Source organism: Hyperolius riggenbachi, chromosome 1 (genome assembly GCF_040937935.1).
Source record: "Hyperolius riggenbachi isolate aHypRig1 chromosome 1, aHypRig1.pri, whole genome shotgun sequence".
Taxonomy (NCBI): domain Eukaryota; kingdom Metazoa; phylum Chordata; class Amphibia; order Anura; family Hyperoliidae; genus Hyperolius; species Hyperolius riggenbachi.
This window is the reverse complement of record NC_090646.1, coordinates 134,446,876-134,470,345: the sequence shown is the minus strand read 5'-3', so window position 1 is coordinate 134,470,345 and position 23,470 is coordinate 134,446,876. Positions and strand designations below refer to the sequence as shown.

Below are 23,470 nucleotides of genomic sequence, written 5' to 3'. Positions count from 1 at the left end.
TTCTTCATTGAAAAAACACAACAGAAAAATATTTTACTTTTTATTTCAATTTTTTTTACATATTTCACTCAAAAATGTTGTTCTATCTCCAGAAAAAGTACAAAATTTTGTTTCCCCATTCAAGACCAATTAATTACTGAAAAAAACCCCCAATATATATTATGTCCTATTTCATGTAGATTTTCTTATCAAAAATCCTAAATTAACCTAATGAGTGCAAAATGCCTGACAGTAGATGCTTGCGTTTAGGACAAATCAGCTTGCAGGGAAAGGATTAAAGAGACTCTGAAGCGAGAATAAATCTCGTTTCAGAGCTTATATTCAGCAGGGGCATGTGTGCCCCTGCTAAAACGCCGCTATCCCGCGGCTGAACGGGGGTCCCTTACCCCCCAAATCCCCCCTTGCAAAATCTACGACCAACTTGGTCGTAAATTTTAATGCTGTTGAGGCAGGGCTAATGGCTGCAGCCCTGCCTCTCAGCGCCGTCTATCAGCGGCGCATCGCCGCCTCTCCCCCACCCCTCTCAGTGAAGGAAGACTGAGAGGGGCGGGGGAGAGGTGGAGATACGCACTGATAGACGCGTGTGAGGCAGGGCTGCGTGCATTAGCCCTGCCTCAAACAGGAAGAGATCCCCGTGAGTAGACGAGGGGATTTGGGGGGTAAGGGACCCCCGTTCAGCCGCGGGATGGTGGCGTTTTAGCAGGGGCACACATGCCCCTGCTGAATATAAGTTTTATACTCGCTTCAGTCTCTCTTTAAATCATTGCCTTAATGTCCAATTACAATAATATAAGGGCCTATTAACACATAAAAAGTGCAAAACGGCAAGTGCTACTATTTTGCGCATGTGATTTTACCACGATTAGTGTGGTAAAGTCATTGTACACGTCCGCAATTCCCAACGATTGCAATCAGGGCTTGTAAAAGCACTGTACCGCGATCGCTTGTGAATCGCGGCAAAATGCTGCAGGTAATACATTTTGCCGCGATTCACAAGTGATAGCGGTACAGTGCTTTTACAAGCTCTGATTGCAATCGTTGGGAATTGCGATCAGTGGCGGCGTGAGATCACTGTCATTAGGTTTCTAGGTGCTTACGTATTATACCGTCCAGACAGTTACACACTCAGGAAAAGTATATACAATGTTTCAATACATTCAGCATCAGTGTCTCAGATTACAGCCTGGAATCTCTTTCATTGGAGGTGCTGTGGCTATTAGGTGCAGAATGAACATTTACTTACATAATAAATTACAGTACATAACTAAAACCACTGGGAAAAAATAGCTTAGTAAAATTAGTAACCCTTAACCCCCTCAACCCCTAAACCTTAACCCTAAGCCTTTAGCTCCACCATCCTTAACTCCTAACCTTAACCCTAACCCTTAATACCCCCTCCGTAACCCCGAACCTTAACCACCACCTTCTCCTCCTTAACTCCTAGCCTTAGCCCTAACCCTTAACTTCCCCATCCTCCTTAACCCCTAACCTTAACCCTCCCTCCTCCTTGTCTCCTAACCTTAATCCCCCTCCTCAACTCCTACTCTTAACCCTAACCCCCTCCCCCCTTCTTATAAGGGAAGATCCACGGAGATATATATTAAAAAAAAATACTAATCCACTTACCTGGGGCTTCCTCCAGCCCATGGCAGGCAGGACATGCCCTCGACGCCGCTCCGCAGGCTCCCGGTCGTCTCCGGTGGCTCACCCGACCTGGCCAGGCCGGCTTCCAGGTCGGGCTCTTGTGTGCTCCAACGTGCATCTCACTTGGTTGTGCTGACGTCATCGGCCGTCCTCCAGGCTGTACTGCTCAGGTGCAGTAGGGCACGTCCTGCCACGGGCTGGAGGAAGCCCCAGGTAAGTGGATTCATATTTTTTTTTTCCTCCGTGAACCCTCCCTTTAACACCTAAGTTGAAAGAGGAACTGAAGTAAGAGGTATACAGAGGCTTCCATATTTATTTCCTTTTAATCAATACCAGTTGCCTGGCAGCCCTGCTGGTCTATTTCTCTGCAGTAGTATCTGAATAACACCAGAAACAAGCATGCAGCTAGTCTTGTCAGATCTGACTTTAAAGTCAGAAACACCTGATATGCTGCATGCTTGTTCAGGGGTTATGGCTAATAGTGTTAGAGGCAGAGGATCAGCAGGGCTGCCAGGCAACTGGTATTGCTTAAAAGGAAATAAACATGGCAGCCTCTATATACCTCTCTCTTCAGTTGTCCTTTAACCTTCCTCTCTAACTCCTAACCTTCCCCTCCTTAAGGAGGAGAGATTAAGGTTAGGCGTTAAAGGACCACTATCGCGAAAAAGTAGGCAGTTAAAATCTGACAGAACAGACAGGTTTTGGGCCAGTCCATCTCCTCATGGGGGATTCTCAGGGTTTTCTTTGTTTTCAACAGAATTTCCTGAACAGCAGTTTAACTGCCAAAATAGTAACATACCAGCCAACCTTCCTACTCACTTGCACACTATTTTGTCAGTTAGACTTTGCAACTGCTGTTAAGAAATGCTGTTGAAAACAAAGAAAACCCTGAGAATCCCCCATGAGGAAATGGACTGGCCCAAAACCTATTGGTTCTGTAAGATTTTAACTGCCTACTTTTTTCGCAATAGTGATCCTTTAAGAAGGGGGATGGTTAAGGTTAGGAGTTGACGGGGAGGTGAAGGGTTAGGGTTAAGGTTAGGAGTTAAGGAAGGGGAGGTTAAGGTTAGGTGTTAAGGGGGAAGGTTAAGAAGGAGGGAGGAGTTAAGGAGGGGAAGGGGGGAGGCTAAGGGGTAATTTATTATGTAAGTAAATGTGTTAATTCTGCACAGCATCTCCATTAAAAGAGTTTCCAGGCTGTAATCTGAGACATATGTTCCCGAAGGGGTTGAAACATTGTACACATTTGCTGCCCCTGAAGGGATTGAAACATTGTACACACTTACTGACAAAGGGATTGAAACATTGTACACACTTACTGACAAAGGGATTGAAACATTGTACACACTTACTGACAAAGGGATTGAAACATTGTACACACTTGCTGACAAATGCTGGATACACGCGGTGCGTTCGCGCACTCGATTTTCCCGTCGATTCCCGTCGATTCGTTTATTTCCAACATGTCCGATTTGGATTTCGATGGATCGTTAGGTCGATTCGCATGCAAAGTATGCCGAATCGACCTAACGATCCATCGAAATCCAAATCGGACATGTTGGAAATAAACAAATCGACGGGAATCGACGGGAAAATCGAGTGCGCGAACGCACCGTGTGTATCCAGCAAAAGGGATTGAAACATTGTACACACTTGCTGACAAAGGGGTTGAAACATTGTACACACTTGCTGACAAAGGGGTTGAAACATTGTACACACCTGCTGACAAAGGGGTTGAAACATTGTACACACTTGCTGACAAAGGGGTTGAAACATTGTACACACTTGCTGACAAAGGGGTTGAAACATTGTACACACTTGCTGACAAAGGGATTGAAACATTGTACACACTTGCTGACAAAGGGGTTGAAACATTGTACACACTTGCTGAAGCTCAAGGGATTGAAACATTGTATACACTTTTCCTGAGAGTGTAACTGCCTGGACGGCATAATAGTTAAGTACCAGCTTACATTGCGTTAGTTCTTTAAAAAGTGCTAGCGCTTCGGCGACTAGCGGGAATCACCCACTAATTGCCCTAGTGAGAACGGGCCCCAAGGCCTCGATCCCACAACAAATCGCAAATCACTAGCATTTTTAATTAGTGTTTTGTAAGCAATCTCATTAGCGTTTTCCAGTGCTTTTGGGAGCAATTTGTAAGTGTAAGCTTTTTGCCAACGATTGTGTAGCGATTTGCCCTTGGTCCTTTTAATGTATCATAATTTTTCTTACAGTTTGCAGTACTTTAAAATTGCACTCAAATCGATATCTGTCGCTATTCATGAGCGATTTGCCAGCGCTTCAATACGTTACTTTGAAGCGCAAACGCTACCAAAATGCTGCATGTCCTGCAATTGCGATTTTGCTAATCGAAATCACCCCTGTGGAATTTGTTACATTTATACATTGTTACATTGGCAGAGCATTTAGGGAAAGTGCTAGCGATTTAAAGCGCTCCCAAAGCGCTCAAAAATTGCTCTGGTGGGTTCCAGCCCTAAGATGATTAGCGATATTGATGAAAAATGGCACCTATACGATTTGAAACCATAAATCTTTTCCAGACTTGGCTGAAGACAGGGAATTTGATGGAGGCTGGAGTAGAGGTGTAGTAGGGGTGTTATGTTTGTTTTACAAAGCGCCCCTCTCCCTCGCTTCAGGAGGAAAGATCAACATAGAACCCCGTGATCTGGGATCTGCTGCTGGCGCTTGCGCAGTGCTGCTCTTCCCGGTGCGTCTGAGGATCTCCCTATGGCCGCTTCCTGGGCTCGGCTGCGCATGCTCCAAGCTGTCGCACTGGTGATGGTGGAGGAGTGATCGGATCGCGGTGCGCAGGCAGCGGAGGGAAGGGATCATCATAGGCAGGACGAAGGAGCAGGCCCGGGGTCGTGATCAGCGGCGATCATTGTGTGTCTGCGGCCGGAGAGGTGAGGTGGTTGCGCTGTGTGTGATGGGAGGTGTGTTATTATATGCTTGTGTAACACGGAGACACAACACACCCCCCTGACATGTACAGCTGGTTATTCTGCCTTGTGTGACAGGAGAGGAGCGGTGCTCAGCCTGCCTGGAGGGGTCCTCCATACCCCCAGCATGTTTTAGAGGGGTCTGTGCAGGGACTCCCTCCAACACACGGGCTGTCACTGCTCAGCAGGCCTGTTGCAGCTATGCTGGCTGCTGGGCAGTTCACAGGCAAAGGCTTATGCACAGGACTGGAGGACTCATGGAGGGATTGTTGGTGTATTTCAGCACTGCTTGGAGACTTTGATTTGGGATTGTGTAAGCATGACCAAGGCCAGCTGTGCTGCCAGTGCATCCTCTGAACATAGGTGTTGCAGGAAAGGTGCTTTTCTAAGTCTGCTGAAGTGTCAGTGGCCATAGAACACTTTCTGTATTGTGGTAAAATTAAAGGGATCCTGAAGTGCAAATAAACTTATGATATAATGAATTGTATTTGTAGTACAGATATGATATAGAACGTTCATAGCAAAGATATGAATTATTGTTTCCAGTACAGGAAGAGTTAAGGTGTTCATGCATTAGGTGACTTTGGTGGCCAATTGACCAATGAATTTGATTATCGAATTAGCTGAAAATTGGTGCTGCCAATTGCAGGCCGGACCAACGATGCAAGCAAATTCAGGCTGAAATAGGTCGAGTTACTCGATCAAGCCCGATGTAAGATGTCAGGCTGAAATTGGTTGATCAGATGTGCGGTGGCCCGGCGGCCGATTTCAGGATGAGCGACAAAACTCCAGCCGCTGCCAATGCCCCAATGTATAATCGTGCTACCTATCCCGCCAGCCTCCGCATGGTGTCCTCTGGGCGGTTTTGCCACATACACGCTGGCAGCGGTGCATACTGTGTGAACGGACACACACCTCGCGGTGGCTGACACAGGACAGGTAATGTATAAATGCGCACACACGGGGGGGGGGGGAGGGGGGTTGATGGTTTGTACATTTATACATTAAGGGGCAGCAGCGGGCTCGGTTGAATCCCTGCAGATTTCATGCTGAAATCGGATGGGAATTGGCCTGCGGTATATGGGCAGCGTCGACAACGATGCAAATCTCTCTAATCAGATTCAATTAGAGATACATTTCTCCTTGTCGAACCTGCCCATAATCTACTGATGTATGGCCACCTTTAAGAAAGATCACTTCTTATTTATGCAAAAGAGCTTCTCTGAGCTCTCTGACTAATTTAGTCGGAGGGCATTGCTATTTTCTGAAGCACTTACACATCAAAGAAACAGTGAGGCCTTGTTCACATCTAAAATCGCAAACGCAAGCATTTTGCGATTATGTGCAGCCTTTTTTACACCTCCCGGCGCTCCACTGTGCACTGCGTTTTTGGTAAAGGCACTTTTCCACTGCGGTTTTTAAATTCACTACCTGATGCATGTCAGGATGGAAGTGGACTCTTTGACCTGGAAAAGAATAAACATAATGTATTTATTCTTAAAAACATGAATGCAATTGCTGCACAAAGCGATTTTGTGAACGTTTGCATTTTTCCAATACCTTCCATTGAGGCAAAATCGCCTCAAAAATGGTAACGAAACGCTCAGATGTGAACTCTATCGTAGGGAGTCATTGCACAAGCGTGTTTAGGGCGATTTTGAAAAAGGGCAAAATTAGGAAAAAGGGCAAAAACGCCCTTAGTGTGAATGAGCCCTCAAAGACAACTTTAGATAAGATTTTACTGCAGGGAAGTTTAAAGGGTCATTAGCTCTGCTCTGTTTCATGGTTTAAAATGCAGAGTGTAATCTGGAAACTGCAAATATTAGAGAATGATGCAATGTTATAAAAAAGCTATATAACTGAAAATGAAAATAAGACTCTTTTCTTTGTTACTGATGTTATATTAATTATCTGTACTATGAATACAATTCATTATATCATAAGTTTTTTTTTTTTGTTTTTGTTTTTTTTGCCTCAGTGTCACTTTAAATACAGAGCAGCAGTATATTTTTTAGTTTGCATTTTTCAGTTTACCTACGCTTGTGTTCGTTTCTGGGGGGGGGACTCACTTCCTGTCCTAAAAAGGAATGGACACATTTTACCAACCAGGGTAGAAATGGGCTGTGTTGTAAAGTGGAGAAACAGTTGAACTCTCATTATGTTTTTATAGCTGTACCGTATAATTAGATGAATTCTGGATATGAGTCAGAGTTTTGCACATCAGGAAGCTGCATTTACCTGGGCTGAACTTGAACTTCACGTGTGTTTAATTAGATCCGGAAAGGGAGGAAGCCTATGGGAGTTTCCACTGAAGGTCTAATGCCTGGTACACACCATGCAATTTCCCATCAGATAGACGGGTCGAATAGATAATTTCCGACAAGTCCGATCTGATTTCTGGTTCTTCTGATCGATTTGTATAGAAGTGACCGGAAAAACATCAGAAATCAGATTGGACCTGTAAAATTATCTATTCGACCTGTCTATCTGACGGGAAGTTGCATGGTGTGTACCAGGCATGACACTTCATCTTTATTATGGATGGTCAATGAAATGCAAATAATTTTGAGTTGATGCAAGATTGTGTAAATTTTATATGTAAAAAATAAATGCAGCTTAAAAAAATGGTCCAATCGAATGTTACCTCAGCAGGATTTGTTTGGTCCATTTTTAAGCTACATAAAATTGCACAATTCTGCATCAACTCGGAATTATTTGCATCTCATTGACCATCCCTAATATCTATGTGCGACTGGGGCCATTAGGGTTCATATTAAAGTCATCAAGGTCCTTGGATCCGGAATTGTCTCAAAATCTACCCCAGAGCAGCGCTGAGCAGACTACCTGCATCCGGCCCGCTGGCGCTGCTTCTCCGGCACCCAGACAGGCGGCCGGACTCCCTTCCTTTCCCCCTCCCTCCTTGCAAAGTTGCGAGCAGGCAGTGGAGGATGGGATGTCAGGACGCGCCAGCATATTACACGAATTGCACACATACACACATTGCAGCAAGACTGCTTCTTGCATTATGAAAATCTGACTTTAGCCAAAAGTAACATTTTTCAAGGAATGATTGTGGGGGCCGGAAGGAACGAGGAGAGGAACTGACAACAACACAGATTTGTAGCTTTGCCTCATCTCAGGGATACTTACACATCACTAGAAGTGTCCAGGCACCCCTTACTTATATACAATGAGAACAAAACAAATAGCAGTAGTCCCATCTAGCCTTCCTTTTGACTAAAGCCACAATGCAGGCATTTGGCTCCTTTTATATACTCCTAACCTCCTAATTGGCAGCAATTGGAACACCACACGTGTCAACGCTTGACATGCGGCGGTGGTGTTACCTTGCGGCAGACGACTGTGACAGGGGACGGGGGGCATCTGTCCAGCACTGGTACCAAGCGCTAACAAGCCCCCAGCCAGTGCAGGAGAGAAGCTGACAGGCGGGAGATTTAGTAATAATGTAATCGGGAGTCGACTTATTTTTGTGTATAGGTAAAGACTAAAAAACCTTCTAAGTCCTTTTTGATGTGATCCACTTCACTTCAACAGGCGGGAGATTTACGCATATGTACAGCTCCTGACATGCATTGCGGCCTAGTGCACTACACAGGCGGATCCTTTGAAATGCGGCCAGCTGCGGGTGGGGAAGTCTACCTCCACAGGAATAGGGGGCGGGGAGCCCAGTGGCACTGCCCCTAACAGCATCCTGCAGTTCAAACCTCTATTATTGTGTAAAAAAAAAAATTGTTCTGGCACTCAGTGCCCTTTAACAGTGAAGCATATTTCTAATTGACCGTGTGTTTCACTGTAAGCCATGCAGTGTGAGCATCACATGCAGTGCTACTTTTTCATCCCATTGCGATGCGTTCCTGCTTTTACAGGGAATGCAACACCTGCTGTTTCTTTTATATTCTTAGTTTGACCATTGCTAGTGGTCATCTGTAGCAAACTGGCAAAAGAGTGCTTGAGTCGTGTTATACCGGTCTCTCTTGGGGGGGGGGGCTTCCCTCTGTACTGTGCGTAGGCTTCCCTCTGTACTGTGCGTAGGCTTCCCTCTGTACTGTGCGTAGGCTTCCCTCTGTACTGTGCGTAGGCTTCCCTCTGTACTGTGCGTAGGCTTCCCTCTGTACTGTGCGTAGGCTTCCCTCTGTACTGTGCGTAGGCTTCCCTCTGTACTGTGCGTAGGCTTCCCTCTGTACTGTGCGTAGGCTTCCCTCTGTACTGTGCGTAGGCTTCCCTCTGTACTGTGCGTAGGCTTCCCTCTGTACTGTGCGTAGGCTTCCCTCTGTACTGTGCGTAGGCTTCCCTCTGTACTGTGCGTAGGCTTCCCTCTGTACTGTGCGTAGGCTTCCCTCTGTACTGTGCGTAGGCTTCCCTCTGTACTGTGCGTAGGCTTCCCTCTGTACTGTGCGTAGGCTTCCCTCTGTACTGTGCGTAGGCTTCCCTCTGTACTGTGCGTAGGCTTCCCTCTGTACTGTGCGTAGGCTTCCCTCTGTACTGTGCGTAGGCTTCCCTCTGTACTGTGCGTAGGCTTCCCTCTGTACTGTGCGTAGGCTTCCCTCTGTACTGTGCGTAGGCTTCCCTCTGTACTGTGCGTAGGCTCCCCTCTGTACTGTGCGTAGGCTCCCCTCTGTACTGTGCGTAGGCTCCCCTCTGTACTGTGCGTAGGCTCCCCTCTGTACTGTGCGTAGGCTCCCCTCTGTACTGTGCGTAGGCTCCCCTCTGTACTGTGCGTAGGCTCCCCTCTGTACTGTGCGTAGGCTCCCCTCTGTACTGTGCGTAGGCTCCCCTCTGTACTGTGCGTAGGCTCCCCTCTGTACTGTGCGTAGGCTCCCCTCTGTACTGTGCGTAGGCTCCCCTCTGTACTGTGCGTAGGCTCCCCTCTGTACTGTGCGTAGGCTCCCCTCTGTACTGTGCGTAGGCTCCCCTCTGTACTGTGCGTAGGCTCCCCTCTGTACTGTGCGTAGGCTCCCCTCTGTACTGTGCGTAGGCTCCCCTCTGTACTGTGCGTAGGCTCCCCTCTGTACTGTGCGTAGGCTCCCCTCTGTACTGTGCGTAGGCTCCCCTCTGTACTGTGCGTAGGCTCCCCTCTGTACTGTGCGTAGGCTCCCCTCTGTACTGTGCGTAGGCTCCCCTCTGTACTGTGCGTAGGCTCCCCTCTGTACTGTGCGTAGGCTCCCCTCTGTACTGTGCGTAGGCTCCCCTCTGTACTGTGCGTAGGCTCCCCTCTGTACTGTGCGTAGGCTCCCCTCTGTACTGTGCGTAGGCTCCCCTCTGTACTGTGCGTAGGCTCCCCTCTGTACTGTGCGTAGGCTCCCCTCTGTACTGTGCGTAGGCTCCCCTCTGTACTGTGCGTAGGCTTCCCTCTGTACTGTGCGTAGGCTTCCCTCTGTACTGTGCGTAGGCTTCCCTCTGTACTGTGCGTAGGCTTCCCTCTGTTGAGGTGAGTACCCATTTGGTGCACTTTATTTCCCTTCAGGTACACTTTAGGCAGTTAACTTTTTTAAGAAGGTATATCTACGTCATGCAGGATTTCACTTCCTGCCCAGGAACGCAGGTCCCATTCATTGATCAGCAGCACGGTGGCGTAGTGGTTAGCTCTCTCGCCTTGCAGCGCTGGGTCCCTGGTTCGAATCCCAGCCAGGGCACTATCTGCAAAGAGTTTGTATGTTCTCTCTGTTTCTGCGTGGGTTTCCTCCGGGCACTCCAGTTTCCTCCCACATTCCAAAAACATACAGATAAGTTAATTGGCTCGCACTAAAAATTGGCCCTAGACTACAGTACTTACACTACATAATATAGACATATGGCAATGGTAGGGATTAGATTGTGAGCTCCTTTGAATGACAGGCCTAGTGCACACCAGAGCGGTTCTGGTGCGGTTTGCGATCCGCTTGCGGCTGCGGATACGCTTGGGTAATGTATTTCAATGGGTTGGTGCACACCAGAGCGGGAGGCGTTTTGCAGAAACGCATACTCCCGGGCTGCTGCAGATTTTGGATTGCGGATGCGTTTCTGCCTCAATGTTAAGTATAGGAAAAACGCAAACCGCTCTGAAAAACGGCACTTCAGAGCGGTTTGCCAGGCGGTTTTTGTTACAGTAGCTGTTCAGTAATAGCTTTAATGTAACAATACATGAAATCTACTACACCACAAACGCTTCACAAAACCGCAAAACGCTAGCTGAAACGCTACAGAAAAAGAAAAAGCGTTTCAAAATCTGCTAGCATTTTGCGGATCTGCTAGCGTTTTTTGGTGTGCACCAGGCCATAGTGACAAGACAATATATATATATATATTTACACTGTACAGCGCTGCGTAATATGTTGGCGCTATATAAATACTAAATAATAATAATTGATCTAAGTCTCCATGTCAACCGCTAGCATCAATGAGATGCCTGTGGTTATTGTAACAAACTAACACATATACCCGTTACTTCCTGTTTGCATACTAACAGTATGCACAGTAAAAAAATGTGTGGCCAAATAGTAGAATTACACCTACATGCATTTTATTTCATAAAAATGCATACATAGACCATTAAAATTAACCCTTACATCCCATACTTTTCCATAGTCACCCAAATAAAACATTTGCATATAAAAAAATAAATAAATCATAAATAGTTGCTTTAGGGACTGAACTTTGTTAATATGTATGTCATGAGGGTATATTACTGTTATTTTTGCATTTACGGGCTTGTAATTAGTGATGGACGCAAAACAGAAAAAAATACACCTTTTATTTCCAAATAAAATATTGTCGCCATGCATTGTACTAGGGAAATATTTTAAACGTTGTAATAACTGGGACAAATGGGCAAATAAAATGTGCTGGTTTTATCCACAGTAGAGTGTTTTATTTTGAAAACTATAATGGCCGAAAATTGAGAAATAGCTTGTTTGGCTTCCCCCGTCGCCATGGTGACGATCGGGATGATGTCACCGATGTCATGACGTCAGAGGGAGTCCCGATACACCCCACAGCGCTGCCTGGCACTGATTGGTCAGGCTGCGCACAGGGTCTGGGGGGCCTCTAATGCGGCGGGTAGCTGCGAATCGGCGGTGGCGGCGAACGAGTTATGCACGCAGCTAGCAAAGTGCTAGCTGCGTGCAAAAAAAAAAAAGTGTACAAACCGGCCCAACAGGGACTGAGCAATCCTCTGCGGGCATACCGCCAGGGAAGTTCAGTAGCTATAAAGTTATTGGTGAATAAATGGGAGGAGCACTGACAGGTGAAAATTGCTGTGGTCTAGAAAGGAAAAAAACCCTTGGTAGGGAAGTGGTTGTTGCCAGTCAGCGGATTAGTCCAGGTGCTGAAAAATGAATTAGAAATGCTCTCTCCTCTGTACAGTAATTACTGCTGCAGCAAGTTGGGAATTTCTTGACAGCATCATAGTTACATAGTTATTTGGGTTGAAAAAAGACTTGTGTCCAGCGAGTTCAACCAGAAATTATGGCAACTCTACTCCTATACACAGTACAGAGTACACTTGCTTAGATATAACAGTTTTGGCAATACTTAGCTGGCTGCAAGTTAAAATTGCGGAAAGGGTTGTATGGTTTTCGGTCTAGGTTTTGAGTTTTTTTAAGTGAAAGTGGAATTTCCTGTTGCGTAGGTAGCAGTCTTGTCAATCAGAGCTGCTGCTTCCCATTGCAGCTATTACTGAGGTGTTGGAAATGTGTGCAGCTAGTTACATCTGCAGCTAGTTACATCTACAGCTAGATGGGAATTTCTAGACAGTCTTTTGGCAAATATAATTTTGCATCCATCATAGTGCTCTTTACACAGCTGCTGTATGGGCCCATGTGAGCCATATTTGGCATTGCATTTTTCTGAAGGCATTTTGTCCTGTTGTACTGTGCTTTCCTACTTGTATTTGAATATGAAAATAAACTTATGATATAATGCATTGTATGTGCAGGACAGCTAAGAAAAATAACATTATTAGCACAGAAACCAGCCTCAAGTTGTTTCCAGTACAGGAAGAGTTAAGAAACGTCACTTGTTATCTATGCAAAAGAGCTTCTCTGAGCTCTTTAACCAGTTTAGTCGGCTACAGTGCTGTTTTCTGAGGCACTTCTACTTAAACAGTGAAAGACCACTTCAGATAAGATTTTTACTGCAGGTTTTCATAGTTTAAAATACAGTGTGGTTTGTAAATTGCTAATATGTTAGAATGAATAAATTTTATATATACCTAAAAAGAATAAAAATTACTTTTTTTCCACTTCAGTGTCACTTTAAATCTCTGGGTTGCTACATCTAGAGACTGTCAAGAACCGCAAGGGCCGATCCTTGATTGGGTCAATCTTTCAGATTCAGAAACTCGGTCTCGCTGTCACTTTGCGCATAGATGCCCATATGTGGATTCGCAATCTATGAACTGACTAGCCGAGAGGAGTGTTCCGACTCCAAAGGATTAACCACACACATTCAGCTGACTGTATAGATGCATGCAGGCTAGCGACATGTTCTTTTGCTAATGTGGGGGAGGAGGCTGCAGAGGGCCAATGGAACAGTGTGGTTGGGACATCACACAGTTGGCAGAATGAGTAGGGAGAACAAAGCTCTAGGCTTAATCGTCCTGCCTGGCTTATCACTGCCCGAGGCATCGGGAGATGGACCAATACTCTGATGCCCTTTATGGCACTCTGAACAGACCATACATGGTCGGATTTGCTGCTTGATAGAACAGGGATGTCGTGGTAATTTGACTTATGGCCCATTCTCACTTGCAAAATTTAATGCGATTAACCCGTAAGAATCACTGTACACTCATGATTTTTGAGCGATCGCCATTACCGATTTTATATTTTTTAGTAGCATTGTAATTGCGATCGCTCTAAATTCGCAAAAAAAATGCTGCATGTAGCGCATTTGGCGATCACCGCTAATTGTGAACCACCAGCGTTCGCCGGGGATTGCGGCAATGAGTTCACTGCCAGTTAGTTTACATTGCGCTAGCGCTTTAAAAAGCGCTAGCGATTATCGGTGATTAGCGGTAAACGCCTGCTAATCGCCCAAGTGAGAATGGGCCCTTAGACTGTAGACACACTGTGATTGCTTTTCTGAACACCAGTTCTTTCTGACTTGCATTGAAATCGCGGTAAAATTGTTGAGATCACAGAGATAGTGATTTTTGAAAAAACGTGATCTCAATAATTTTACCGCGATTTCAATGCAAGTCAATGGGATAATTTTGTTAAAACCGCTCAGAAAGCACTGATGGCCAGAAAAGTGCTCAGAAACCACTCGGTGCATCTACAGCCTGACTTCATATTCTACAGCAATAATGTATCTGGCTGTTATGTATGCGGTAATGATTCAGTTAGGGCCCGTTTCCACTATCGCAAATCTGCATGCGTTTCCTGCATGCAGATTCGCATAGCCAATACAAGTGAATGGGCCTGTTTCCACTTGTCAGTTTTCCTGAGCATTTTTCTACACGGCAGAGCCCTCAGAATTCGCCTGCGTGTGGAATGCATGCGAATCGCCGCTAATGTATTTAATAGGGAAATCGCCTGCGGCTTTGGTATGCGAATTTTCATGCAAATTCGCATGGAAATCAACGGAAAAGCACACTGGCACTGCCATGGTTAAATTTGCATATAGCGTCATCCATGTGAATTTGCGTGCAAATTCGCATGCACCCGCATGCGAAATTCGCATCCGCATGCAAATTTTTACCGCGGCGATTCGCACCGCACAAGTGGAAACTGGCCCTGTTTTCTTAATATGAATCCTGTGCTGTTGTATTCTTACCTCTGTGCTACAAGAAAATGTTAGTTTTGTATGTTACTTTTTGAACCACAATCTGTATCATTTTTTTCAAATTCAAAACATTTTTTTTTCAAACACTATACATTTCCTTTTAAAAAGTTTATCTACTGAGTCACCTCTGGCTTGTGATACTGGCTTTGCCTAACACTTTATAATCATAACTACATTGCGTATTATTATCGTGCTGACTGCCTGCCAATGCACCTCTGTCTGTTGTTTGGCTGTTTGAAGTTCAGCCAATAATCCAGTAATGTGTGCATTTCCTGACGCAATGCTTTGTAGGGCTGGATAGAGGCTGTCCTCAGGTTTTGTTTTTGTTTCAGTTCTGTAGCATTTCCAATGTCTTGGGAATGGCTTACATTTTTATCTTGCTATATTTACAATAGTTATCCGGAGTAGGGGGTCAGTGCGTAATATGAGTGATCCTGCTAACTTTGTCAGGACTGTTCAGGTAGGTCTTATTAAACCCTGGCGAGGGTTTCTGAAGGGTTGTGTATGCACTTACTGAGAATTTTTATTTATTTTAAATAACTTAGAGGGTTAGAGTCTAGACTTAAGTGGAGTCTTCCTCTGCAGTGACAACCCCGGCCCCGCAAAGCAGGCGGGTTGCCGCCAGTTGTCGGACACTGTGCATGCGCAGCCCCAAGCCACGCACACCCTGACCGCGTTCCCGTGGCGGGCAGCGCTGTGCGCATGCACAGTAACAATTTTTATGTACTGCTCATGCGCAGAACACTCCCGGCCGTGGGAGCGAAGGCGTGGTTTTTTTTTTTTTTTTTTTACAGTCATTGCAAAGTGATTTGGCAGCGATCCTATCCTTAACATTGAATGACAATTGGCAGCAAAATACTGCAGACAGAACGATTGCTATCACAATTGCGCTTGTATAGTGTATGGACGGGTTTATAACAAAGTACAATTAGATAAAACCAACTTTTTCTTCATATTCAACCATTTTTCTTGGATTTTTGGAAAAATTGAACGTTCGTATATGGTACTATGAATAGAATTTTAAAAACTATTGGACCAAACGGACAAATCGATCAAATTTCTCTGATCAAAAAAAATGAGAAAATTGTATTGGGTATGGGTTTCATTAGGCTCCATCTTGCGCTTCACAGTATGATATGCAGTAGATTTGACCATACAAGCCATCTGAACTACTTGGCTATTTGTAAATGGCGTTGGTGTTCAAAATCAGCATAACAGATTCAAAACACCCGAACTTCTTCTGTGTGTGTGACTTTTCAGCACTGATCGGGTGGACAGGGTCAGGGGAAGTTCACTGCCCCACCCCCACTGGTTTGGAAGGAGGAAGATCAGAGTCATGTGAAATGCAATGTGACATACAGGGCAGTGAACTTCTCCTGGCCCTGTCCGCTCATGTAGTGCTGAACCGTGGCAGACGAATTGGCTGTGCCAAATTCAAAAACCAGCACTATTTGTAAAGCCGCCATTCACTACTAGAGTACTTGTCTTTAATAGATCAGACGTTCAGTATTCAGTAAAGACACTAGGGCCCTTATTCAATTCACTTTTTTTCCTAGGAGCTAATTTTTCATCTTCAATTAAAATAACTTGTCAGCACTCTACAATCTAAAAAGTACCATAAATAGGTGAAAGGAGGCACAAAGGGGCCGAGGTGGCACAGGGGCAGTAAAGGAGGCACATGGAGGCAGAGGAGGACTGAAGGAGCAATGGGAGACAGGAGGCACAAAGAGAAGGCGGCGCAGGGGACAGGGAGACACAAAGGGGGACAGCAGGAAGCACCTAAAGACAGAAGGATGCACAGGGGGCAGAGGTTGCACAGAGGGACACAGTGGTGGCTGCCTGCAACATACAATATCCAGATGCAGCAGAAACAGGTGATAGAACACCTTTGGGGTCAGGAATTAGTCCGGGGGTGGGGCTTAATCCAGGGATGGGGCTTAATCCAGGGGCATAGCGCCCCCCAGACCAATAGCACTGCAGGCATTGTCCTGGAATGCCTTTGCCTAAAAATGGCGCTGGCCTGTCTGATAGTGTATGGTGAGTTTTTTGTGTGGCTTATAGTGATTAGAAGTCCCAATTGTGTATATGACCATGTACCAGAAAAGTTTGGCTCTGAAAGTTTACATTATTTCTTCATAGTAGCAGTCTGGGTAAAGGTGCCCATATACTTATCGATCTTCTCAATTACGATTGCTCCAAAATGTCTGATCGGTCTACTTTTTTTGGTCAATTTAAAAAACCCATCAAAAATATTGATTGGGCAGGACAAAAGATTCTGGTCGATTGAGGGCAGGAGCGGAGGTAGATCGACAACCCATAGCGCTGCACTGCATTGAACGGTGCAATGCTGCAGTTTGATCATTTTGAAATAGTTTACCTGCTGGAATCGGTTAAAGGGAACCTGAAATTACCCCCTGCAGCCATCCTGTATCTGCATCGGTCGTAAATTATCCTCCGTCCCCCGCCGCAGCTTAGTTTCGCTTTCTTCAGTCACCAGCCACTGCATGGCCCTGGCTGTGCGTGTCCTCGTTTGTGCTCTCGTAGCCAGGAGCATCCTGCTCAGGTGCAGTAGAGACATACATTCTCATATGGCGCCTGTGCAAGATGCTCCCGGTAAGGGGAGCGAAAACACATGGCAGGCACAGTGGCCATCGATTTGCAAGTTGGGGAAATCGAAACTTAGCTGCGGTGAGGGACTGGAGGAACATTGAGGACACATGACGGCTGGTAAATGAAACTCTTTATTTATTTTATTTCAGGTTCCCTTTTAAAATGGATTCTTCCCTGAATCTATTCCTGTCAGAGCGGAATTGTTCATTTTGTCACATTAGGTGGCAATCTATAAGGGTATGGCCTGCTTAAGTCAGTGCAGAATAAATGAACAGTGTTTCTGTAGGGTTGCTTTATTATTATTATTATTATTATTATTATTATTATTATGTATTTATATAGCACCGACATCTTACGCAGCGCTTTATCAGAACAGAGGCACTGAAACTAGAGCAGAAATGTCTAGAACAGCCAATCAAACTTCTGTTTTATTCATTTGCGAGTATATACAGTTAATGTAGCTTTTGACAAACATTCATAAAGCTTGTTAGTTGTTTTTATACCGTTTTCATGCACTTGGGTGGCACCTGAAGTCACTGGATACTGGTAGTTCCTTTTTTACATTGTTTACTCCTTTGTGAGCATTTTCCCCTAGTAAGCAGAACACTGTGTCATCCTGTTTTTACTAATTGGATTCTCTGGCTGGCATGTTCTGTACCTTGTGTTCCGGCTCCTGTTTGCCCCATGGGATTTCTTATTAGCAAAGTTGAAAATGAAACTGTGAACAATACACTTTGTAGACATTTGTCCAACCTGTATAAAGTATACTTAAAGGGGATCAGTGATTAACTTTTACTCATTGCTTAATTGTGTTCCTTACATATAGTTTAAAGGGCATTCCTCAAGCCAAATTTTTTTTTTAATACTCAAATTCCCTCTAAACTAAACAAGCCTCGCCCACAGCTCAAAGTGCCTTGGCACTCCATGTAGCAAGGGCTTATGGGAGCTCAGTCTGGGCAGGAGGAGGAGGTTACTAGCCAGAAATGTCAGAGGCAGAGGGAAGGAGGAGAGGGGAGTGAGCTGAGGGCTAAAGATGCAGAGCAGCTTGCCTCTGTGTAATGTGACAAACAGAACATGGCTGCTGCCATTGTATCAAATGAATAAATAAACATAAACTGTAGAAGCTGTATGCAGCTAGATTTGCTGTGTAAACTATCTAATCTTTAGATAAGATGCATAGACAAGTTACTTGTCATAGTTAGTTTTTCATCTCGGATCCACTTTAAACCCTTGAAGTTTTTTTTTTTTAAAAGAGAGTCTGAAGCCATTCAAAATTCTTCTTTTTACTGTTCATTTATCTTCAGCAATATGAGCATAGGGGAAACGCTGCATTCCCGCAGAAGAACGATGGATTTAAACCTCCCAAATCCCCGGGGTAAAAATCCACGTCTTTCCAGGTCGAAAAGAAAAAGTTAATTGCATATAGGCCCAGATGTGCATTAAAGTGAACTTCTCACACCCAACCGTTTTTTTGTTTTTTTTTACAATTCGGCACTTCATAACTTTAACAGTTTATTGCTCGGCCAACAACTTAACACCCAAATAAATTTTACCCCCTTTTTTTTCCTCACAAATGGAGCTTTCTTTTTGGTGGTATTTGATTGCTGCTGAGATTAATAGGTTTTTGGTTTTTTTTTAATAAAAAAAAAAAAAAGAGCAAAACGTTTGCAATCTTTTAATCCCACCTCCCCCCCCCCCCTTAAATTGGCCCAACACTACGTTAAATTCTCTACACTATTCATACCTAGACATATGCCTATGGAAGGGAAGATTTTGAGCCCCTCCGAGTTACAGTTAAATGAGGCAATACTCTGTGCAGCACTGTGTTAGCACTATACAAATATTAGCTGCTGGCAGGCTGATCGCTGTGTACAGTGACCGGTGCTCCCATCAAATTTTGCTCCTTGCGAGATGACGCCATATGGCATCCTAGAGGAACAGAGCCACTCTGCCGCCTCCAATCTGCGTTAGGCAGTCGGCAGGTGGTAAATAACCAGGCTGTTTTACTTGTTTTGTTTTGGTGCCTGAAAGAGTTAATTTCTAGGCATGGCAGTGACAGCTTCTATCTTGTCAGTACCTTGTCAGGATTATATTAACCACTTCCGGGTTTCGGGTGGTGTGGATGATCTGTGCTGCGGGGGCTCTTCAGCCCGCAGCACAGATCAGATAGCAGGCATGGTGATCAGACTTCCCCCCCCCCCTTTTTCCCCACTAGGGGGATGTCCTGCTGGGGGGGTCTGATCGCCGCCGCGCTGCTGTGCCTAGCGGGGGGGCTCCTCAAAGCCCCCCTCCGCAGCGCCATTCCTCCCTATGCCTCCTTCCCTCCCTCCCCTCTTCACTATGGGCTGCGCAGGACGGCCTGCCGCCTCAGATAGATAGGCTTCAGCCTATCAGATGCTGGCGCTCCCCGGCCAATCAGAGGCCGAGGATCGCTACGGTAGAGGAGCAGCGCTGTATGTATGTAAACAGCGGGGAAGATCTTCCCCGCGAGTTTACATTTACCCTGCGAGCCGCGATTGGAGGCTTGCAGGGTGTTCACGGAGACACCCTCCGTGAACTGACATGGAACGGCCGGTCATACGAGCGGCCGTTTCCATGGAAACCGCTTCAGGATTCAGGGGCGTACTTATGCGTACGCAGAATCCTGAAGTGGTTAAAAATCACTAATAAGCAAAGTACAGTGATAAGTTTTTTCCTAGCAGAATACAACTTCTAAGAGCAGAGGGAAATGGGAAAAGGTCAATAGTTCATGTATTTTCATTTAGGGACGATGAATAGGCTGCCACTGAGCAGAGGCAGCAAAACATTCAATCTACTTTGTAAATGTGTTGATAAAAATAAAACCATGGGATATCTAAAAAAAAAAAAAAAAAAAAAAAAAAAGGAATTTTTAGGTGTAGGAGGATAAATACAACTGTTGCTCATCAGATTATTTTCACCTCGGGTTCACTTTAACAGAGACTATACATAGCTTCTGTGAGTAGTTTATTCCCATTACTGACCTTACTCTTTCTTGCCTGATCTGCTGTCTTGCTAGTTTGTGTGGAGCTAATACTGCATTGAACCAGTATCCTGGCTGCTAACAAAGTAAACTCAGCCAGTCTGACACAAGCTTCTAATATACATAGAATTGCTATTATACAAGTAATTTCAGCTAGGGGCGGTGCCAGTGTAATTAGAAATGTGTGAGGAGTCAATTGTCATGCCAGCTGGCATTTTTTCTGTTTTTTCTTTCCTTATGTTTATTACTGAGCCATGTTTATGTAAGACACGTTTTCACTTGCTGCCCGCTTCAGGTTTTCGGAGCATAGTCTTTTTGCAGTGGTGGTGGAAAAATGTATTTCACAGAGAAACTTGCCTGGTTCCCAGGCAACTCTGCATTATGCATAGTTGTGGTAAATGGAAGTCTGTCATGCCACTTTCCAGAAATGTTAAAAATCTCTTCCTCAAACACCACAGACGCTATGTTGCATACATACCTTTCTGCTGCTCCACATCTTCATGGTCAGATAATTAGCACTAGGCTTCTCTGCTCCATTTTCTCTTCTAACCACACTATAGGTGGTATGCAGGTCTTTTAGGTTGATGATTTGTGCCTTTTTAAAGAGGAGCTATCAGCCATACTATCTCAGAAAAAATAACCACATATGTAAGTAGATAAATACTTGCTCTACTTGCGTAACATATGTATTGTACTGTCCACGTTTTGAATTTAGTGATTTTACTACAGTAAAAAAAAAAAGAGAAAATCCTTCTTAGCAATTCCCATTTCAACTGTGGCTATTTTGGAGCCAATCCAGATGTCATTTTGTCCCTTACTCTCCTCTGCCTGATGTGCCTGCCCTGCACTATAAAAAGTGCATTGTCTCAGCATGGGAAATATTGGCCAATCAGAGGAACAGAGGTGCGTGAGGGGAAACCAGGAGGGAAAGAGGCTTCAGCCAAACAGACTGCATTAGCTAAGACTGAGGGGAAGTAGAGAAGCAAAAAAGGACAACCCAGCAGGCTCTGCAACTTCCTTTTTGTGTACCAAATTTTGTGTGTGCCAAATAAGTCAGGTAAACTGGGGAATGATCATTTGTCAACAAGAAAAGTAATAGTGATTATAACTTTTGTATTGCCTGGTTAGTATCCTAATTACCAGATAAAAATAAAGAATTGATTTTATGCCCGACAGTTACACTTTAAAGCAGACCCAGATCAAAAATTGATCATGCCTTGCACAATAATTAACATAAAAAAATCTGGATATCATATTAAAATTTTAAAGAGAACCCGAGGCGGGGTTCTTACATCGCAATCCTTATACAGAGGCTGGGTCTGTCTATAGAGCCCAGCCTCTGTTGCTAGTTAGTTTCCTCCAAAGACCCCCATGCACGCTGTCGGACCCCATAAAACACAGCCGCGCTATGCGGCTGTGTTTACCTCACTAACGTCAGTCTCTGCTGCTCCCCCGCCTCCTGAATCGCTCCGGTCCCCGCCCGCGTCCCTTCCCTCCAATCAGCGGCGAGGGAAGGGACGTGGGCGGGGACCGGAGTGATTCAGGAGGTGGGGGATCGGCGAGACTGGCATTAGTGAGATAAACACAGCCGGCTGCGACACGCTGCGTGTCGCCAGCGTGGCTGTGTTTTATGGGGTCTGACAGCGCGCAGGAGAGGCTTTGGAGGAAACTAACTAGCAACAGAGGCTGGGCTCTATAGACAGACCCAGCCTCTGTATGGGGATTGCGACGTAAGAACCCCGCCTCGGGTTCTCTTTAAGTATAACCATTCATTTAAGGATCTTGTTGCATGCTGGGACAGTACTGCTCAGGCTCCCAGAATCACAAATGCAAAAAATCTATTTTCTGGTTGAACTCGGTGGACGTATGTACTTTTTTTTTCTTTCAACCTACTGTATTTTTCGTCCTATAAAAAGCTGTGCACTATAAGACACACCTAGGTTAAAGGGAACCTAAACTGAGAGGGATATGGATGTTTCCTTTTAAACAATACCAGTTGCTTCTCTGTCCTGCTGATTTCTCTGGCTGCAATAGTGGCTGAACCACACACCTGAAACAAGTATGCAGCTAATCCAGTCTGACTCCAGTCAGAGCACCTGATCTGCATGCTTGTTGAGGGGCTGTGGCTAAAAGTATTAGAGACACAGGATCAGCAGGAGAGTCAGGCAACTGGTATTATTTTAAAAGGAAAAATCCATATCCTTCTCAGTTTAGGTTCCCTTTAAGGGCTTTCACGCTTCGACGTTGTGTTTGATGCGACGTTATGGTCGCACAACGTGCCCCTAATGCAATGCATGTGGGTTTTGAAGTTGGACGTTGTTTTAAAGTACGTTATGTGTATCGCGGTGTACCGTTTTCGTCACATACTGATGGAATAAAAACGGCGCATGCGTCACATTTTAAAAAAAACAAAACATTACTGGGCATGTGCAAACAGTCCAACGCAGCTAATAATGCTTTTAACGCACAGCATGCAACACTTTCTAAATATTGTTACACACAGCGCAGCGTGAGCACTGTGAATGTCACACATACTTTGTGTTGCTGTGCGTTAGTCTGCGTTATGACTTTTTCTAACACGCGACTTTAACGTCGCATTGTGAAAGCAGCCTTAGAGGGCAAAAACCAGGGGAAAAAATACTGTAACTAGACCTGGTGCCTCCATGTTCCAGGAGCGTCTTATGCATGTTCTCCTCCAATTATTGTCCCTTTCTGTCCCCCATGTTTCCCCCTCTGCTCCCCATGTATAGTTATAAGCAGTGGCAGTAGAGCTCACCTCATCCATTGGCTTCAGCAGCGGTCAGAGAGCTCTCTCCTCCCTCGCTGTTCCCCCTACTGCCGGCTTCTGCTGATTGTGTCATCAGCAGAAGGCGGCAAATTTAAAAATCCACCATTTTTAACTGAATGCAGTCTCACGAGACTTCCGACCGGACTCCAAAAAAATGGCCGCCAGTAGAGGACACACCAATACAGCAAACCTCCTCCGCTTCACTCTATCTATAGTGCGGGAACCAATCTGTATTACGTCGCCTCTCTCACTGCCATCTCCGCATTGGTGTCTTCCGCGTAGCCCCCAGATAATGCTGCCCAGACTACTAGACAATGGCCTCAATTCACTAAACTTATCTCCTGTCTTTAATATCTCTTCTAGAGTTGTTACCATGGTGATAAGGCATGTAGTATTCAGGAAACATTTTACCTCAGGCAAGCCTAAAGTTAACTCTTCTGTCTTTAAATTAACTCTCCAATCCTTAAAATAACTCCAGAGTTAAAGACAGGCTGTTAATTAGCTGCATGTGAAAATAACTACAGAGGAGGTAAATTAACTACAGGAGAGGTAACTTAAGGAATGAAGAGGTAAGATAACTCTCTCATGTGTGGAGGTAAGTTTTCTCTTGCCTTATTATCTCTAGCATGATCTAAGTGAATTGAGGCCAATGGGCGCTACCGGAGACCACGCCGGCCCAGCATA

At 45.1% G+C, this 23,470-nt stretch overlaps 1 protein-coding gene across 2 annotated transcripts in view; it reads left to right on the top strand.

Annotated features, from left to right (window-relative positions):
• Positions 1-23,470, top strand: part of CLOCK (clock circadian regulator) — a 123,237-nt gene that overhangs the window by 9,498 nt on the left and 90,269 nt on the right. The window contains exon 1 of one of the 2 annotated variants that reach the window (XM_068278577.1): positions 4,455-4,568. The exons of the other annotated variant lie outside the window; for it this stretch is intronic. The gene's annotated coding sequence lies outside the window, so the exon portion shown is untranslated. Of the gene's footprint in view, positions 1-4,454; positions 4,569-23,470 lie in introns of those variants that run through there. 2 annotated transcript variants of the gene reach the window in all.